Raw genomic sequence first — 21,950 nt, 5'->3', positions numbered from 1 at the left:
TGCAGGAACGACAAGGGCTAGAGACTTCTCCTTTGGAGGATGGATCCCCCACGCCGCGGAGAGTTGTGCAGAAGTGTTTTCCTGCCAAAAGACTGTCAACAAGCCTTGCAAGCTGCAAATCGTGCGGTTAAGGTTTTTGGATGCTGCTGTGGCTCAGGAGGGACCAGGATGTCGCCAATTGCGTCTGGAGACAGAGGGGGCGTCGAGCAAGACAAGGAGCCCTCTCAGAAGCAGGCAGCACCCGCAGAAGTGCCGGAACAGGCACTACGAAGAGGAGAGAAACAGTGCTCACCCGAAGTCGCACAAAGGACTCCCACGTCGCCGGAGGACAACTTAGAAAGTCGTGCAATGCAGGTTAGAGTGCTGTGGACTCAGGCTTGGCTGTGCACAAAGGATTTCCGCCGGAAGTGCACAGAGGCCGGAGTAGCTGCAAAAGTCGCGGTTCCCAGCAATGCAGTCTGGCGTGGGGAGGCAAGGACTTACCTCCACCAAACTTGGACTGAAGAGTCACTGGACTGTGGAAGTCACTTGAACAGAGTTGCTGGAATCAAGGGACCTCGCTCGTCATGCTGAGAGGAGACCCAGGGTACCGGTAATGCAGTTCTTTGGTGCCTGCGGTTGCAGGGGGACGATTCCGTCGGCCCACGAGAGATTTCTTCGGAGCTTCTAGTGCAGAGAGGAGGCAGACTACCCCCACAGCATGCACCACCAGGAAAACAGTCGAGAAGGCGGCAGGATCAGCGTTACAGAGTTGCAGTAGTCGTCTTTGCTACTTTGTTGCGGTTTTGCAGGCTTCCAGCACGGTCAGCAGTCGATTCCTTGGCAGAAGGTGAAGAGAGAGATGCAGAGGAAATCTGATGAGCTCTTGCATTCGTTATCTAAGTAATCCCCAGAGACAGAGACCCTAAATAGCCAGAAAAGAGGGTTTGGCTACCTAGGAGAGAGGATAGGCTAGCAACACCTGAAGGAGCCTATCAGAAGCAGTCTCTGACGTCACCTGTTGGCACTGACCACTCAGAGCAGTCCAGTGTGCCAGCAGCACCTCTGTTTCCAAGATGGCAGAGGTCTGGAGCACACTGGAGGAGCTCTGGGCACCTCCCAGGGGAGGTGCAGGTCAGGGGAGTGGTCACTCCGCTTTCCTTTGTCCAGTTTCGCACAAGAGCAGGGCTAAGGGGTCCCTGAACCGGTGTAGACTGGCTTATGCAGAAATGGGCACCATGTGTGCCCATGAAAGCATTTCCAGAGGCTGGGGGAGGCTACTCCTCCCCTGCCTTCACACCCTTTTCCAAAGGGAGAGGGTGTAACACCCTCTCTCAGAGGAAGTCCTTTGTTCTGCCATCCTGGGCCAAGCCTGTCTGGACCCCAGGAGGGCAGAAACCTGTCTGAGGGGTTGGCAGCAGCAGCAGCTGCAGTGAAACCCCAGGAAAGGCAGTTTGGCAGTACCAGGGTCTGTGCTACAGACCACTGGGATCATGGGATTGTGCCAACTGTGCCAGGATGGCATAGAGGGGGCAATTCCATGATCATACACATGTTACATGGCCATATTCGGAGTTACCATTGTGAAGCTACATATAGGTAGTGACCTATATGTAGTGCACGCGTGTAATGGTGTCCCCGCACTCACAAAGTCCGGGGAATTGGCCCTGAACAATGTGGGGGCACCTTGGCTAGGGCCAGGGTGCCCTCACACTAAGTAACTTTGCACCTAACCTTTACCAGGTAAAGGTTAGACATATAGGTGACTTATAAGTTACTTAAGTGCAGTGTAAAATGGCTGTGAAATAACATGGACGTTATTTCACTCAGGCTGCAGTGGCAGGCCTGTGTAAGAATTGTCAGAGCTCCCTATGGGTGGCAAAAGAAATGCTGCAGCCCATAGGGATCTCCTGGAACCCCAATACCCTGGGTACCTCAGTACCATATACTAGGGAATTATAAGGGTGTTCCAGTAAGCCAATGTAAATTGGTAAAATTGGTCACTAGCCTGTTAGTGACAATTTGAAAGAAATGAGAGAGCATAACCACTGAGGTTCTGGTTAGCAGAGCCTCAGTGAGACAGTTAGTCATAACACAGGTAACACATTCAGGCACACTTATGAGCACTGGGGCCCTGGCTGGCAGGGTCCCAGTGACACATACAACTAAAACAACATATATACAGTGAAAAATGGGGGTAACATGCCAGGCAAGACGGTACTTTCCTATAGTGGACAGCTGTAAGGTGGCACTTCTACCACCAGCACTGCCACGCCAGTAGAACGCTGCCAGACGTATTATGACAATTCATACAGCCTGGCGGTGTTCTGCTGGTGGGGCACTGCTGGTGGTAGCAGCGCCCCTTCCCTGCTGGAAGACCTCGTCGCTCAAGGTAAGTTGGGTTTTTGAAAGGGGAGAGGAGGGGTTGGAGGGTGTTGTGTGTGTGTGCTTGAGTGTGTGCGTGAATGTGTGAGTGAGTGTGTGAATGCGTCTGTGTGTGTTGTGTTGTTTGCGTGGTTGTATGTGTGTGAGTAAATGCGTAAGAATGGTGAAGTGAGTGTGTGTCTGCATGTCAGTATGAATGTTGAAAGAATGTGTGTGAGCATGTCTGGATGTATGCGTGTATGAATGCATGTATGCCAGTGTATGTATGAATGCATGAATGCCAGTGTGAGTGATTGGGTGTATGCGTGGTACGTGTCTGCGGGTGTTTGTGTGTATGGGGAGTGGGGGGTGTGTGTGAGGATCGGAGGGGGCGGGTGTGGGTGTGAGGATCAGAGGAGTGGGTGTGTGTGTGAGGATCAGAGGGGGTTGGGGATGCTTGGATGGAGGGTGGTGGGGATGTCAGGTGAGTGTTGGGAGCCGCCTATCGATAACAGGGAAGGAATTCCCTGTCACCGGTAAGGGCTACCACCATGGTTTTCATGGCACTGCTAATGCAACGAAAACCATGGTGGTAGGCAAGTTCATAATGCTGCCGACAGTACTATGCCGCCCCCCAGGCTGGAGATACACATCTCTGGCCCGGCAGCTCATACTGCCATGGCGGTATGGATGGAGAAGTGGCAGGTTGGCAGCAGCCAACCTGCCAATCTCATAATGTACCGCCAGCCTGTTAGCAGTCATACCGCCACATTAACAATTACCGCCAGGGTCATAATAACCCCCTTAGTTCCCAGCAGTGGGATAAGTATCAGAGGCCTACCTTCTCCAACCCCTCCTTGTAGCAATGTCACCTGAGGCTGGAGTCCCCACCAGCAGCCTCAGTTCAAATGCAGCAGGAGAAGTGTTGGCGCTATGAGGCACAATTTTTGGTATAAGGGGCCCACCTACTCTACCCCCTTCTTACATTAATGTCACCTGGAGCTTGGAGTCTCTACCAGCATCCTCAGTTCTCGCAGAACAGGAGAAGTGTAAGTGCTATTTTGGATAGGCCTACCACCTCAACCCCCTCCAACATCACCTAGGGCTTGGAGTTCCCACCAGCAGCCTCGGCTCCAACAGGTAATTAGCATCAGAATAGTAGAGAATTGCTTTGTGCCTACGTGCTAGTGTGGAAGTCATATCCAGTAGACATCAGAATATCTTTTTCTTTTCCACTGCAGTGGGGAAGCAGGTATATTCCTTCACTCTATTTCAGGCCTAAACTCAGGGATGTGCTTCTAAAAATGTTTTGTAAAGAGTAGAATGTAGTATGCGTTATAAGGTACTCTGAGACAGTCTCTAGAGGCCCTTAAGTTTCTGACTCCCTCCTTTTTCAGTTCAATGGTTCAGGTAAAAACCACAATGTATGAAATATTTCTTCCAGAGAATGACACGTACTGGCTAAATAAAATGTTAAAACTTCAGCTGCTGATAACATTGCATAAATGAGACAAAATTGATTTCAGATTATGTTGGGTGGATCACTTATATGCAAACCTTCAGATAATAATATTAATAATACTAATAATACTAATAATAACAACAACAATAATAATAATAATAACAATAATAATAATAATAATAATAATAATAATTATAATAATAATTATAATTATAATTATAATAAGAATAATAATAATATAGGTAATTTAAATGATTCTGTTGAATGTGGCTACCTAAGATGGTTTTGATTATTGGTTGGAAAATGATACATACTTGCCAGCTTTTTTTGAAAAATTCTCGCTATTTATATTTAAATTACTGCATTTACCATGATGCCTTGGGGCTATTTTCCGCTTGAATGCACGGCATTGTGCTCCCTTTTTCTTTTTGGATGTCTAAATGACAGCTCCCGTGAGCCTCTTGCTGACGAGCACTGGCGATGCACCTGCGCGCCTACTGAGTGGTACAAAAATCTGTGAATACATTTGGCGGCATTTCAAGCGACCCCTTCAGTTACATACGCTTTCTGCTGATGACGGCCGAAAGCCAGAAACACGTGCCCAGAGATACGGCACTCACTGCACCTACCTTAGGTGAAAGACTTTCTACAGCGATACAGCACTTGCTGCACCTACTTAGGGTGAATAATTTTTTTAAAAATTCTCGCTATTTATATTTAAATTACTGCATTTACCATGATGCCTTGGGGCCATTTTCCTCTTGAATGCAAGGCAGTGTGCTCCCTTTTTCTTTTTGGATGTCCAAATAACGGCTCCCGTAAGCCTCTTGCTGACGAGCACTGGCGATGCACCTATGCACCTACTGAGTGGTACAAAAACCTGTTAAGACGTTTGGAGGCATTTCAAGCGACCCCTTCAGTTACATACGCTCTCTGCTGATGACGGGCGAAAGCCAGAAACACGTGTCCAGAGATACGGCACTTGCTGCACCTACCTTAGGGGAAAGACTTTCTACAGCGATACAGCACTTGGTGCACCTACTTAGGGTGAATAATTTTTTGAAAAATTCTTGCTATTTATATTTAAATTACTGCATTTACCATGATGCCTTGGTGCTATTTTCGGCTTGAATGCAAGGCAGTGTGCTCCCTTTTTCTTTTTGCATACTTACCAGCTATTCTGACCAAATTTACAAATGACAAGACAATGTAGACCTGTACACTATAGCCAAGTTAGTATTTTGACTATTATTATTTGACAGCACCAAAAGCACCAAAAGCAAGCCCAACTAACCTGCCAGCGCATAAAGGCAGACTCAAGTTACCAGGTTGAAATTGGGATGGAAGGGAAAACCATCTTAAACGTTTTTAAGAATGAAGGCCTATTTAGAAAGCTCTAGGCCCAAGCAGAAACACAAACTGGGTATATAGAAAAGCAAGAAGTTTAGGGATTTGCCATATGAATATAGAATTTCCTACAAACATAGAGATAAAAACACATGAAATAGCAGCAGATTCAGCAGTGGGAAGATTGTTTTTTTTATTTTAACCTAGACAACATGTGATAATTAATGCCATTATTGAGCATTCCATTGAATAAAGTGGCAAGTCAGTGGCTCAGTCACAGAGATGAAATCTACTTAGGTCTGGCGTGATACAGATTTAGGAAAGCCACTGATACAAATATCAGTGGCACATACAATCTGTAATGCACAATGATAAGTTGCCATCACACCCTATCATTTGAAAGCGCTGTCAATGGTAAATCAGTGCCCTGTATATTTTAAGGTATTAAGCATACCTGAAAGCCTTTACAAATAAAATATCACTGTTTATGACTAATTATTTGATAGATATATGTCACTTGTTGAAAACAGTTTACATTTTATGTTTGCCAAATTATTGCATCCCAACAATTAATATCCTTTACTTTGAAAATATAGAATGTGAAAATTAAAAAGTATAATGGAAAGAGAAAAGGGTACGTAAAGAATACATAAATTAATATTGATGTTAAAGAGCTGCAGACATCGAGATTTTTCAACAGCCGATATCTTTGAGATGTAGTATCCTCTTTGACTTAAGAGGAAGACAAGATCATAATAAGACAGTGACAAGAACATAATAGAGCGGGAAAGGGAAATAGAGAGTCTGTGAGGTGCACACAAATTACCACAGACCAAGGGTAGATCAATGTATGCTAGAATCTCAATTTAAAAAAAAGGTATCTAGTGTTTTTTAGAGGCAAATTCAGTGGGAAACGCACAGTGACTATGTTTGTAATTAGAGAACTATGTAGTTTCTGTTTAGCCATCCACATTGAAGCTAGACTACAGTGGGGAATATTTGGAGAGGATAGGGAAAATATATTGATAGTTGAAAGCTTCAATCTAGAATGAGAAATAAAGAAAAAGGAACATTAAATTGCAGGGTGGACGTTAGAGCAGAGGGAAGAGATAAAGGCCGTCATTATGACATTGGCGGTAAATGCTGCTCACCGCCATGGGGATGGCTGCCAACATACAGTCGCGGAGGTGAACATCTGTTCACCAAACTATGACACACACTAAACTGACAGAACACTGCCACAAACACACATCTGCCAGATCAAAGATAAGAGGTAAAGTGTCGGTACGAACACCCACACCATCACGCCAAGAAAATAACGCCCTCCACATTATAACCCACGTATCACCACAGCGGACATTAAACAGCGGTAAACCATTGGCGGTCTGCACCGGTGGAGTCAGAATGGCCACCCAAAAACAATACAACACAACATTGGCCAATACCAAAAACACACACCTGACACAAATACACACACCACACCCACCCAGCCACAGTACTATAAAACACACACCCACATTACCCAAAGCCCTTTACGAACACAAAATATAGCCAAGAGACAGACACGCAAGTCACAGACACAACTGCACACAACACTAACACCCAGCCATCCGTCATGCACCCCGCATCCCACCACATTATTTAACACCCACTGCACAACACACACCACACAACACTCATGTTCCCACTTAGGCACCCTTGTTTCACTGATGAGGAGTTGCGGGTCATGGTGGAGGAAATAGTTAAAGTACAGCCACAGCTGTTTAGAGCACAGGTACAGCAAATATACATAGCAAGGAAGATGGAGCTGTGGCAGAAAATTGTGGACCGGGTGAACGCTGTGGGACAGCATCCACGAACAAGGGATGAGGTGGAACGACCTACGGGGGAAGGTAGGTTCCATGGCAGCAAGGCACCAGCTCATCATCCAGAAGACTTGCGGTGGGCCCCTACCTCCTTCTCCACTGCTGACAGCATGGGAGGAGCAAGTCTTGGCAATACTTCATCCTGATGGACTCACTGAAGTTTACGGAGGACTGGACAGTGATGAATCAATATTTTCTACCTATCACTCCCCCATACCTGCATGCCATCTCACCCCCTCTCCCTCACCCTGACTCTCAACACACAATCCATCCCACACAGTGCACCTAAACATATGACTAACCCCAATGCCAAGCCCTGCATGCCATACTCACTGCATGTACAGCTCTCCCAGCCCTGCATGTACACCCACCACCTATGCATGCACAGCATGGAGAACTAACAATCCCACAATCCATCACCATACAAAAACAAAGGGGGCAGGGCAACAGCAACTATATAGGGGAAGCTAGGGATGCAGAATATGTCACAGACATATACAACACTGAATGTATAATACATCACTTACATCCCCGCTGTTACCCCAGCCAATCCTAGCGACGAGGAGGTGCCACAGCTATCCAGTCCCCCAACAGGAGATGCCCCCAGTGATGACAGTAACTCTGGACATCTGGATCTAGATGAACTTCCTGGCCCATCAAGGACCACTGGTCAGTCGGACACCTCAGGCCACTCCCAGTCCACCACAGAGCCTTCCCCCTCAGTATCCAACACCACAGAACCCACCTAACATACCCACACCACTGTCCCCAGGACAAGTCAATAAGCAGTGTGCTCATCTGTACAGGGACCCCAGTCCACCAAACAGCCAAGACAATCAGAGTCCTGGGGTCAGTGGCAGTGGGCACACCATTCAGGGGTCACAGGTACAGGGGGACAGGGACACTTGGAGGACAGCTGTGCGCCAGGGGGAGGACAGGCTCAGGGAACCTGCTCTCCTGGAGGGACTCACTATGGTCCTAGGGGCCTACCAGCAATCCCAGGACAAGATGGGCCAGATTCTTGACATCATGCAGGAGAACAAATGGCTGCAGGAGGTACACCATCATGTGATCAGGAAAGATTTGCAGGCCCTCAACACTGAGGGACAAACTTTGCCTTACACAATGGTATGGGGACAACTCTTGAAGGCATGCACTGACATACATTGGGTGGGGACTCTGGCTCACCTATTAGCCACGCCCTGTGCATCTGTAGTTGTGCCATCAAATTTGGGATGCTGCCTTTCCTCAGGACGAAGGCATCATGCCCTGGGAGATGTACTGGTCCATCAGGCACACCATTTGCACATTGAGTGAGTGGAAACTCTTCCGATTCCTGAACACCTGTTCATTGTCCCGGGGGGGGACAAACGCAATATGTGTTCTGTCAGTCGCCGCAATAAGGTTTGGTACATGTCCCATTGCATGGAATCCTGCCTTCACAGTGGCCAAGTCTTCGACTTGGGGGAAAGCGATGTAGCTGCACATGTGTTTGACCAAGGCAGACAAAACCCTTGCTAACACGATTGAGAACATTGGCTGTGACATTCCTGCTGCCAACTCCACTGTCACTTGGAAAGAACCAGTTGCCAGGAAATGGAGCACTGATAGAACTTGCACAAGAGGGGGGATCCCAGTGGGCTGATGGAAAGCTGATATCAGATCAGGCTCTGTGAGTGTGGCCCTGTCCAGTCTATAGGTGAGTATTATGTGCCTGTCCTCCAGTGTAGCCAAGTCCACAAGGGGTCTGTACACGGTGTCTTGTCTCCTCCTCCTATTCCTCCACAGTGGTAGATATCTAAGGGACCCAAGAGTGATTAGGGTGTCACAAATTGAACAATGGAACCACCACCTCAGTGTACATAGAGCATTTATGTGATGGGACAATGTGAACGGCAATGTATGTGCAATTTACAGCAATGATGCAGTTTCTAATTTCTGAATGTTGTCCACCACCATAAAATGGCGACCGCCTGTCCTGTAAGTATGGACAGGTGGAAGTGAGGTAACTCCGCCGGCATTGGGTGTTATGGCTGAAAGCAGGCTTGCACTGCCGTGTTATTCCTCATTGGCTAAAATGAGGCTCTATAGAGTACAGTGGCCAATGGGGATCACCGGTGGCGGTGATGGTGTACACCGCCATAACGTAACAGCCATTTTCTGTCTAAAACCTCACTTTATTCCTGAAATTACACAGGACAACACCTCCACTGAGTGTGTTGCTGTGACCTGTGTCTGGATCCTGCCATAGCCCGTGTGACCGGCAAACAGGTCCCTGCCTTCACTTCAGAGGAGTTAGAGCACTTGGTGGATGGGGTCCTACCCCTGTATGGATATCCTTATGGGCCTCCAGACCAACAGATGAGTGCACCATGAGCATGATGCATGTGGCAAGGTTGCATGGAGATGTGTGTGCTAGCAGTGTGTCATTTGAGACGGGGGTATGTCTGGTGGTAGTGTACATGGTGGGCGCCTGACGATGTGTGTGCCAATGAAGATGGAAATTGAATTTGTGGGCCATATGTGTGACAGGCTCGATTGTATGGTTAATGGTGTCCTCCTGTCTGTATTACCTCTGCAGATCAGTGTCCATCAGAAGAAGGGATTGTGGCGTGCCATCGCCAAGGACAGGCAGACCCTGGGGGTCTATAGCAGGCAGAGTACCCACTGTAGGAAAAGGTGGGAGGACCTGAGACGCTGGGCTCGGAAGACCGCAGAGGCCCAGCTGGGGATGGCCTCCCAATGAGGGTAGAGTGCCTGTCGGAACCTGACCCTCCTGATGGCCTGCATACTGGCGGAGGCCTACTAAGAACTGGATGGGCACTTCAAGGCAGCCACAAGGGGGTGAGTACAGTGAACGTGACAACAATTATTGTTGGGTGGCATAGGATCCTGGTGGTGGGGTTCAGTTAGTGGGTGCCCCTTAATGCCAGCTCAGCCATTGCTGCATGAGCCAGCTCAAGGTAAATGGGTGTATAGCAAAATCTAGTAACCTAGCTTGGTTGCATTCCATGTCAGACAGGGCGTAGTGGGTCCCAGGAGGGGTGCAGTTGGTGGTGGTTGGCTCTCATCTTGCTGTGGCACCTAGCCAATGGAATGTCAGTGAGATGCATAGTGCACAATCCTGATACCTGTGTGTGATGGTAATGTGTATGCCAACTGTGCGTTGGTGCTGTAATTGACCTAGTGCTCCCTTTCTCTCCAGGGCACTGGTGACTTTGGGTGCTGCATTCAACAGGACCCAGGAGGCATAGTCCACCAACGCTGAGGGGCCAAGTGGGACGGAGGAAAGGGGATCACCACGGCAGAGACCGGAGGTGACAACACTGACTCTGATTGCTCTTCCGATGAAGCTCCCTGTTGGTGGCGGATACCTCTGGAACAACCCAAGCTACAGGTACAGCCATCATTCCTGTACCAGCACTGCCCTCCCAGTAGCCCCCCACAGAGTTGCCCATGCCCGCTCTCCCAGAGTGGGCATCTCCTTTGCTCCAGGCACCTCAGGCCCTGCCCCAGTCAGCCCTGCTGCCCTCAGTGAGGAGGCTCATGACCTCATGAGGTCCATCTCTGTAGGGGAGTCTACCATTGTGAATGCCTCCAGGGGCTGGGATCCCAGATGCAGCAATGCAATGCATACCTGGAGGGCATCCATGGTGGGTTGGTGGCCCTACAGAGATTAGTTCAGGCTCTGGCCTTCTCTCTGATGGCAGCCAGTGTCCCTCTTCCTACCATCCCCCCTCCAACTACCACTTCCCAGTCCCAGTCTCCTAAACCCCAACCCATCCCAGCACACATACAGACACAAATGCACACAAAACATCACACAGGAGTAGCACAGTCAAAAACAGGAATCACACTTCAGGCCACAAGCACTCACACAAACAACAGACAGTTACACACACAACTACATCCACTGCCTCCACTGTGTCCCCATCCTCCTCCTCCTCCTCTCTCACAGTCACATCCACACTCACACCTGCATGTAGTGCATCAACAGCCCCCACCATCATCACCACATCAAATAGCACACACTTCACTTGCAGACACCTCCACAACACCCATCCACGTCTCCTTTGTCCTCTCCCACCCTGTCTGCCCCCCCTCCTAATGGACACAAATGCACACACTCAGACACCCAACAGCGATCCACCTCACACACGCACACTGTCCATGCACCTGCACCCAAGTTCAGCAGACGTACACCTCCGACAACCACTCCCTCAGTCTTCACTCCCATCCCTCCTCCCACATCCCACCCCAACGTCCCTAAGAAGCTTTTCCTTGCCCAACTTTACCTCTTCCCTACCTCTCCACTCCCCATCCTGCCCATAAGAGCAGGGTCCCCACGACACAGCACAGCACCTCAGCCAAACAGTCTGCCATTGCTCCCATCAAATCATCAGCTGCTGGCACAAAGGGCTCCCAGAGTGTGCCGCCTGCCACTCCTACTGTGAGCACACCTCTGGCTCAGAAAGGGAGGACTAGGGTGGTGAAAAGCAAGGAACAGGAGACAGGGACAATGGAGAAAACTCCTAGTCCTGGAGGCAAGGACACAAGTGACATCTCAAAGGCCAAGGGAACCCATCACAATAGGGGAAACATGGATCCCTTTCCATCATCAAACATTGCCAAAGATCCCCCTCCACCAGCAAAGAAAGGAAGGATTCCCACTCAACCACCAATGAAAGGCAAGAGGCCCTCTGCACCAGCAGATGGCAAGGATCCCCTCACCTCCAGCTGAGGCACAGGAGCCCTCATCTCCAGAAGAGGGCATTTACCCTCCAGGGACTCTTGTACAAGCATCCCCCTCCAGAACCAGTGGGCAAGTTCCCAACTTCAGAGACTGTGGTCTTGCACTCCCCACCAAAGACAGATGGGCATGTAGCCCCCTCTAGAACCAGTGGGCAAGTTTCCCACTTCAGAGACTGTGGCCTTGCACTTCCCACAAAAACCAGATGGGCATGGAGCCCCCTCCAGAACCAGTGGGCAGGTTCCCCACTTCAGAGACTGTGGCCTTACACTCCACACCAAAGACAGCTGGGCATGGAGTCCCCACTTCATCTGAGGCGCCCTCCATCTCTCCCTCTGAGGAGCCTGCCTATTTTCAACATGATGCCCCTGAACAGTGGATTCCGGAGTGTGTCAGGAGTCAAGTTGAGCCTTGGACTGTTCCCTGTGGCCATGTGGCCCTTTTGTACTTTGGACTGGGCATTGGCCCATTCTGGACATTTTTGCCTGCATTTATGTTCAAATTGACAACATGGTGGCTGTTGGCATCAAATTACAGTGTTTGTTGATAATCATTATGGTCCTTGTTTCATTTTAACATGTGTCCTGTGACTTTGGTTTAACTCTGCAGCTGGTTCTGTGTATGGTGTGTGTGTGAATGGTGTGTGTTATGTGTGTGTGTGTCACTCTCCTTTTCCTCCCTCCCTACCTTGTGGCTGTTTGCTGTGTCATAATATGGTGGGTGGTACTTTGTCTTCCGCCTTGCTGTTGCTGTCTACCACCAGTGTTCAGTGGTGTTAACGCCCTGACGGTTGGTGTGGTACATTGGCAGTCTATGGGAGGGATCACCACCATGGTCATAATTTGGTGGTAATTACCACCACTTTAACAGTCACCGCCAATGCCATAATGGCCACCAAAGTTTTTCCAAAAGAATGGGCAAAATTACACTAAGTGAATTGATTTATCTTCCAAAATATGAAATCCCCTACATAAAGAACAATGTGCCCTGATTTTTAGGAAACTTCAACAAGACTGTTTATTTGAGAAAATGATGACTGAGAATCTACTTAAAGAGTGAAAACTTTCTAGTGAGAGTTGTTTTGAGAAAATCGAATAAAGCGTATGCTAATATGGTATAGCCAGTGAAGGATAATGTACAGCTAAACAATAGAAGGGAGCATTTTTTTTACATTTTGAAGCAGTTGCACAGCATCATGAATACAAAACACCCTAAATAAATAAATGAACAAAATAATTTAGGATATAACAACTAGGACAAATGCCCAGTGTTTGATATATTGAAACTAATGATTTGACAACTTTTTTCCATTGATCATGACACAGTAAACAAAGCTTCAGTGAGAGGAATGAGAGCCAAATGTAAGTTCAGCCAAAGAGTCACAGCAAGACACATAGGATATCATTGTCCAAGGATGCACCTGCTGTTTGAACACCAGTTTCCTGCTTTGCAATTGTGAGAAAGTACCACTTTTGCAGGCTCATTCCCGTTTTTATGGGCTGATGCTGTTGGTGTTTGATTTTTGCAGACTGGCAAAGTGCTTTCCAGCTCCCCGTTAACCCCTAAAACATGACAGAATTGATGATTTCCTACTTGACATATTTATTGTTCAAGTAAAACCATAGTATGTTGTGTAGGGAAATACACCAATGGCATGGAATGTTGAATTTCATCTGTGGACTACAACACCTGTTGTGCCATTTACTAGATAGACAAGAAAACACATAGCTTCTTGCCTACATGTGTAGCTTGACTGCTGGTTTTAAAACTGCAGGCACACAAGTCAAAATATCCCCTTTTGACAGAATAGAACCCTACTTTTAAGTATTAAATAAGTCACCACTAAGTAGACCGTGTAGCCCACAAGGTAGGTAGCCTAATATTTTAAAAGCAGGACATGTACATATTTCATGTTGGTATGCTCCTACAGTGACTATCTCCAAAAAGCTATTTTCACTATAAAGGGCTGTAGCTGTTACTAAGAGAAAAATAAAGTTTCAATAAAAATACTATTTTTGCTAACTTTGGTTTGGGATAAGTTACAAAATATATTCAAACATTGTTTTCAATATTAATTAAAAATTCAATTCAATAGTGAAGTTAGGTAAATATGCGTGAAATGTAACTAATTAGAAGTTAGAATTTGCGTGTCTGTAGCTCCAGTAGGCTCATTAGCATTAACCTACTGCTATCGTCCAAGTCAGTGCTTACCCCTTAATGAAGTTTGAAAACTGCTTCCAGAGCAGAAGCAATGGATTGATCTTATGGACAGGAAAACATGGGTGATGTACATGTCTCGCTCAGGAAAGGCTGTTGATAGGGCTGCGTAACTTAATTAACTAGAAATGGGCTGCGTAACTTAATTAACTAGAAATGGGCCAAGGTGAGGCCTGACCACTCATAGTCATGTGTGAAGTGAGACCTACTGAAGAAGAGTCTGTTGATCCCAAGGCCGTTTGTAGGTGGCCTGAGCCATTCCAGTGGAAGGGGGGCTGCTTTCAGAACCAATGTGTTGTGGTTGAGGATAAACGGACTTCTTAATCCATAGACACATCCCTGTGTTGAAAAAGCAGAAAAGTTCACCCTTGGGATCTTTTTTCCTCCTTGGGTAGGGAGCAGCAATCATTGGACCGTGCTCACTGGCTAGTGAATTGTAGAAAAGTGGCTCCTGACCCAAGCTTCTCAGAACACATCTGAATCTGTGGATAAATTGAAGAGGACTGCATTTGTTGTTTATGACCTATGCAGAGACCCGCAGGACTGGTCCTGCTACCACATGTACCCAAGTCTCAGAAGTGAACTTCAAGGATCAGTTGACTGATGTTTGTGGCTACAAGGACATAAAGCTTCAGAAAATCACACTTTTTAAGCAGGGATCAGTTGACTAGTTACAACTGGACCTGGACAGGATCCTGCAGCTTTTCTCTGCTGGCATGTGTCCTGGTCCCTGAGTGCTGTCCCAAAGGCTCTGGGAAACCCTAGAAGTGATCACGAGCAGCCAATCCAGAAAGTCTGAAAAGTTGGGTCTTCCAAGACGTCCAGAACTTCAGCAGGTCCTTGCAGCAAAGGTATTTGTTTTTGAGAGGACTTCATTGAACACAGCTTTAGGCTTGCCCTGCTGTTGGGTTTTGTGCTCTAAATTGGAGGCAAAGTTCAAAGTTAGAAATCTTGATCTGGAGTATTTTCGCAAATTAATTTATTAATTGGCTTCCACAGTTGAAGATAGTCTGGTTACCAAACTTGTTTTAAAACATGAGACATAACTTCACATACTTAGTTACTCTATAGAAATTTCACCCTCCAAAAAAGTAGAAAATTCAAGTGCTAGGTCTGTTTCAACAATTGAGCCTGTTATTGTGTAAACCCACTCAAGTAAATATTTTTTTCCTGAACTGCAAAATGTCATCTGACTGCTTATATTCAGTATTTATAAGCATCAATGTAGTGGAATTCGAATACACAGCCTGAATTATATGAACTTTGACATGAACACTTCTGCAACTCCACTTCAATTTCTGATGTGCAGATGCCATATCTCAATTTCTTAGTAGAACACTGAAAACTGATTAGGAAAGTCAGTAGACCAGGTGTTAAGGAAGCACAGCAATGCGTGCCTAGACTTAAATGTGTTAAAATATGCTTCTACCCAAAAGTGGAACAGATGGCAAACTTATCAGACAGTATCAGAGGATCACAGTCTATTGAAGTTATGAGCCACACGTCAAAATAAATGTGTTTTTATTCAGAAGTTATATGTTTTACGTGTCCCTTCCTAGTTTTATACTCTTGAAATGCAAGAAATAAACTAGCTTGAATATACAGGCTCAGCTTACTCTATAGGGGCTTTTTCTTTTCACTACAGAATCTCGGGTGTCCTAAAATTAATTTTCCTTTGGTTTAAAATCCTAGACTCTTTTTCCATCTTCCCAGTACAGCAGAACTGGACATGAAATTGTTTCCAGGTGCCCGGTTAGACCTTGAGAATATGTCCTCAGAAAATTTAAAGGGTTATAATAACACAAAAAGAATTTCCGTACATAGCGGAATCTCACTCAATAGCCACATATGGACTGCCTAGAATTGTCCTGGGGCATCATATACCTCTGTAAAAACAATTGTTGTCCAGAGATTTTCATTTTTTATTTGGGTTTTGTATCATTAGAGAAGTAATTTAGCTTGGGTAGACATTGTTAATCTGGGCTGATATTTTCTGGGTGACATTTAAAAAAAAGGCAGATGTGTTGCAGTGATAATGATATATTTCAGGAATCATGAGACCTATATAGTTCATTTGGATGTCAAACAGGTTTTAGGGTCAAGTGGTCTGATAGGGACAGAAAATAACTCATCATTTTTCAAAATGGCGGCTCTATGGTATTTTTTTTAAATCAAACTTTATTTGTTTTTTCCAAGTTACAAAGGATTGTACAACTCTCATACAGGTATTACCTGGTATTGCAATGGATTGCTATAACCTTATTCAGTGATTCATAAACAAACAACGTCTATACTCTAAAATGCTTACTTGACAAAGCCATATCATTGCCCGCTTGCGTATCTGCTCAAAGCTAGTTAAAAAAAGTAAAATTACATGAACAACCAAACAGGTGATGTAACAAGTCATGTGTCTGATCCATTTTCAATGAGCGTATTTCCTTATCTCAGATCTGGAACATCGCCCACACATGGGAGGAAACAGGCCACCAACAGGAGCCCTGTAGAAAGGTAGCCTACTAAGGGGCCCCACGAGTATTCAATTTATTTTAATTCATCCTGGAAAATGTCTTCCAACCCTTCCATTGTCAGTGCGTGCCACAATCTTGCATGCCATTGCATCAGGGCCGGTGCCTATTTTTTCTTCCAGACAACCACAATTGCTATTTTGGCCACCCCAGACAGCCACATTCTAGTTTTGTCACTTTTAGTTTGGTATTTCAAAGACTCACTCCTGAGGCCTAGAAGAGCACATTTCGGGGTGTTCAGGATTGGGTAGCTTTTTATTGATTTAATTTGTGCCAAGATTTCAGTCCAAAAAGGTCGTATTACAGGGCAATCCCACCATATGGCAAAGATCTTCTAAAAGTCCACATCCCCTCCAACAAAGATCTGAGGTAGTGGGAAAAATCTTATTCAGCTTCATGGGGTACAAATAGCAATCATATGCATTGCGCCACTTTGTAACCCTTTGCACTACATTATTCCTGCACCAGGCATAATGCATGCAAAGGGGGTGTTCCCCTGTGAGTGGGGCTCAAAATATGGCAGAAGGAAATCTAACAGATTTCCTTGAGTCTTTTTTTTTGGCATTTTAACACCTGCTTAGAGCAGGCATTAAAAGGAGACATGCCATTGAATACAATGGGCCTCTATGTAGTCTGCAGGAGTAACGCCAAAATGTTGAACTGTGTGCAGCACTATTTTTCTTAAATAGTCCCCTTAGTTTTACTATGGGGTCTATACTCTGAAAATCACTTAGGAGCTGTTTGACTCTAAATGGGAGGATAGGAGTCAAGGTAACAACTGCTTAAAATGTGTTTGCACTATGATGGATTCATATTTGGAAAGGTTATCAGGGTAAACCCTGAGTTTCTTAAGGATGAGTGTGATAATTGCATGGTTGAGAGACTTGATAATCACACTTCTATAGGGATAAGCATTAATTATGGTACGTGAATTGGTTCAGTGCATTGAGGCCTTGGATGGTGGCTTTGGTATTACCGAAGAACCAAGCAAGTGAGGTGCTTTTAAAGGAGACCAAGGCATTATTGTTGGGATAGTCCCATAGTGATATTATTTTAGCATAACTAAGATAGTGTTGTTACACTATCAAAGCTGTAGGATTGTAGTCATGTGGTTGCAGCTTCCCATTGTAGTGGTGCTATTGTGATGTAATGGTATAGTGCAATGGATGTTGAAGTTTCGACATGCGGAGGATGATGTGTTGTAGATCTGACATCATTGCTGTAAATTGTGAACTACCATGCAGTGGTAGACCTGGGTTCAGCTTGACTTCCTTCCTTCCAGCTAGTTTCTCTGTTTTCTTAAACTCTTTTTATTAGTTTCTAACCATAAACAAATATGGGCCACAACATGACAATAATATGCCTTAATTGGGGGGTAATTGTGACAGATCTGATTCACCAGGACTTGAGGATGTATACAGTTAAAATAACATTGGCCGAACATGGGCAGACCGAGTCGGCAAAGTAGCATAGGTCTTTGGCATGGTCAACATTGCGGAGCTGAATAGTTAGCGTGCGACAGTGTGCCGGTACCAGGGGAAAGCGGAAAGCGGACAGTGGGGGCAGCAGTGTCCTTGAGTGTCTGGAAATTTCGGGCCAAGAAATGTTAACAGGTAGGCACGGAGTGGTTGCCATATGTCCTTTGGGCATGACATGGGAGGTTGCAGAGAGGCATAAACCTCCCTTGTTATACCACAGTATATGAGACTACTGAGCCATGCCTGTGTTGAAGGAGGGCTCTTAGAGCCACAGTGCATGGCTATTTTGCATTTGGCTACTAAGAGGGCCATTGCTGCAAAGCCTTGTAGGGGGTTAGCAACAGTCTCCACATAGCCCATAAGAGCCATCAGAGGATTCAGTGTGACAGTACTATCCAGCATTAATGAAAGTATAACAAAAACAGCCCTCCAGTACTCTGACACCCAGCCTCATGTCCAGGTCAAGTAGACAAAGTTGGCATTTTCTGCTTCACATTTCAAACAAGTGGAGGACCACGTGGGATCAAATTTGACTAGGGCACTGGGTGTCAGGTATATTCTGCAAAGGAATTTGTAATGAATAAGCTTGTATCTGTGATTTAGAGATACTGTACATGTCTGGGAGCAGCATGCATACCATACTTCGTCAGATATTTGGTGCTGCAGTTCCACCTCCCATGGCTCCCACACATCCCGATCCTGAACTGGAAAATAAGCAAGACAAATGTGATATAGTTTAAACTTGTACCGGTTTCGGCAGTGATGATCAGGGTAAGGGCAGCAAAGACTGAGGGCGCAAATCGGTAGAGTACTTAGGATAAAGTGATCCATGTGGGTTGCAGTCCTAAAGCAGACATCATCTGTCTGCGAGAATACATGCCAATCAGGAAAGAGATCGCCTATAGTGAAAAGATGATGGGAGCGAAGAGTGAGGTGCACCAGTTTTTCTTGTGGGAGAGGGAGCCATGGGTTATCCCTCAAAGGGAGAGCTCATGAATATAATAGTGTGCATGCTAGCAGGCGCGCCAATCGCTGCCACATCCAGCATGTTGTGGCAAGGGGTTGGACTTCTGTGGTGTCCAATGGGATGCCAGATGGGAGCAGCATGACAAACAAGTGGGGAACACTAAGGTGGTCATTATGACTTTGGCAGTCTTCCTTGAAGACCGTCAAAGCCGCGGGTACCAGAAGACCGCCAGTGCTGGTGGTTTTCCGCTCACCATATTATGAGTACTGCTGGATTTCTGCCACACTTCGGGTGGAAATCCAGCAGCAGTCATGCTAGCTGGTGGAGGCGAATAGGCGGTTCCACCCCCAGCCCCCACCCAAAAGAAGGACACCACCTGCCGTATTATGTGAAATAATACAGCGTGGGAGTGTCCTGATGATGGGGCGTTGCCAGAGGTGGAATCGCTCTTCCCGATCCCTGTCCTCCACGGACCAGGTAAGTTGATCATCCGACAGGGGAGGGGGGCATTGTATGTGCGTGTGTGAGTGGGAGTTTGTCTGCATGTGTGAGTCATTGTTTGTCAGGGTGTGTGTAGGCGTGTACGTATGGGTGTGTGTATGCGTGGTTGGATGGGTGTGTGTATGCGTGTTTGGATGGGTGTGTATGCGTGTTTGGATGGCTCTGTGCACACGTTGTTGAATGCATGTATGAGTGCTGAGGTGAATGCAAGTATGGATATGTGTGAGTGAATGCGTGCATGTAAGTGTAGGTTAATGAGTGTATGCGTGGTGCATGTGGGTGTCTGTGTGCTTGTGCATGTCTATGGGGAGGGGGGTATGTGGAAAGGGTCAGGGCTTTGTGCTTGCTGGTGGGAGTCATCTACCAGTAACAGTGAAGAAATTCCCTGTCACCCGTAGCCCTTCTGCCAGGGTTTTCATGGTAACGCTACCACCACGGAAACCCTGGTGAAAAGGCGGCTCCTAATACCACCATCAGCCTTTTGAGGACCACTGGGTCAGAGATGCTCATCTCCAGCCCAGCGGGTCTGACCGCCATGGAGGTGTGAGTGGAAATGTGGGGGGTTGGCAGAGGCTCATAATGAGGCAGTCTTCAGCCTGTTGGAGGTGAAACCGCCACCTTTCCCCTCATGGTCAGGAGACCCCCAAGCTCATAATGACCACCTAAGTCTCTTTCCGGAATGTTGTATGGCAATCAAGTTTCTGGGTAATAGCAGTAGTATGTGTAATGACCTTGTGCATTCAGGTAATATAATTGAAAATGAGGGAAACCGAAACCCATATGCTCATATGGGAGGGTCAGTTGTTCCCAGCATATGCCAGGGCGTTTCACAGCCCTGGCAAGTCACGTTAGAGAGCTCCGGAGCATTGAGAAAAAAGAGTGGGAATCAGGATGTTGATGAACAGATATAAAAATCGTGGCAGTACTGCCATTTTAATTAGGGCATTATGACCTGCCATGTACAATGGGAGACAAATCCAACGGTCAGTCTGAGCGTTTAATTTATCAATTGTCGGACTGTAATTGAGTTGGATTATTTGTTCCATGTGTATGTGGATACCTAAGTATTTGACCTGGTCGTCACACCCGGTGAGTGGAAACTTATTGGTTACGGGGTAGCTGCTTCCATAAGGGGGGAATAATTCTGACTTACTCCAATTTATCCTTAGCCATGAAAAATTCCTAAAATGGGCTATTTCTGTGAGTACAGAACTGAGGTTGGTGGAAGGGTGCCTGAGAAAAAGGAGCATGTCACCCGCATAAAGGGATACCAGCAAAGGCCCGACCTTGAATTGAAGTCCCCTGTGCAGATGTCTTTCTTGTAAATGTGGTATAAGAGGGTCCATTGCAATTATAAAAAGGAGGGGCGGGCAGGGGGCAGCCCTGTCAGATCATTTGTCTTTAAGCCTAACAGGGCATGTAGTTATTGACAGCTCCAAACCATCACTGTTGCCATTTTATTTTTTATGAGTAATCACTTACTGAAAGCTGAGCAAAATCTGAGCATTGCAATTTTAATCATGGACCATTGTTATCTGAACATTGCAAGCAGAGCTCAATATATCTCCAAGCTTAAATATTATTCATTGTTTAATTAGTTGCCTCGCCATGAAAGCTAAGCAACTCATGAAGGCCCTGATTAACATTGATTTTGTGTTTGGGTTGCATTACTTCTATGGTGCAGCCCCCCTGTAAAATTATTTTTAGCATTTACTAAGTCATGCAAAGCCTGGCTTTTAATGTTTTAACTAATACAAAGAATGCAACCAGTTTGCATCAGGTAGGCATTACTTGGGTGGAGCATGAGCGTTCCCAATCATCCACCCATGTATTTTGACGCAAACCCAGATTTACTAAGACCTCTAAATCTGGGTTTACAACAAAATGGTGTGCTCACCTGACAGTGGTGTAACAAGGAAAAATATCTTTATTTCTTCTCTTGAACTTCCTTTTTCCATGTGCGCTGCATTCTGAAGCACAAATAGAAAGAGCAGTATGCCTCTAATGGTTGTTTTTGTGCAGGAAGGTATACCGGAGTAACACTATGCTGCACGGCTGCCTGCACTGTTGCTATGCAGCACACAGTGCACCAATGCAAGGAGAAAGCAGAAATGTTCCATATCTTTATAAATATGGAGCATTTCTGCTCTCTCCCTTTCACAGAATGAACAGTATCAGGTTCCTGTGCTTTGCCATGTTTAGTGAAATAAATGTAAATATGACCTGAACTTTCTATTTGCACTGAGAACCCACTGTTAGGAGCTTAAAAAATCTAGTACCATGAGAGACATTTAAACAAATCAAAAATTGCCCTTTTTTAGCACCCTATCTTCTTAATACTTAATTAAATACTTTTTTCTTTTTTTTAGTCTAGTATGGTCCAGTATGTCATTACTATTTTTAATAAGTATAAACATTTTTTTTAAAATTCCTCTAAAGTGTTTCAAGAGTTAAACCTAAACAGGACACTGATGCCATTGAAACAATGGAAAACG

At 45.9% G+C, this 21,950-nt stretch overlaps 1 protein-coding gene across 4 annotated transcripts in view; it reads right to left on the bottom strand.

The window, feature by feature from the left end:
* Positions 1–21,950, bottom strand: part of KHDRBS2 (KH RNA binding domain containing, signal transduction associated 2) — a 1,516,682-nt gene that overhangs the window by 560,770 nt on the left and 933,962 nt on the right. The gene's annotated exons all lie outside the window — the stretch shown is intronic.

The sequence above is a fragment of the Pleurodeles waltl genome, chromosome 5 (assembly GCF_031143425.1).
Source record: "Pleurodeles waltl isolate 20211129_DDA chromosome 5, aPleWal1.hap1.20221129, whole genome shotgun sequence".
NCBI lineage: Eukaryota > Metazoa > Chordata > Amphibia > Caudata > Salamandridae > Pleurodeles > Pleurodeles waltl.
The sequence above is the reverse complement of the archived record's forward strand: the minus strand, read 5'-3'. Positions and strand labels throughout refer to the sequence as shown.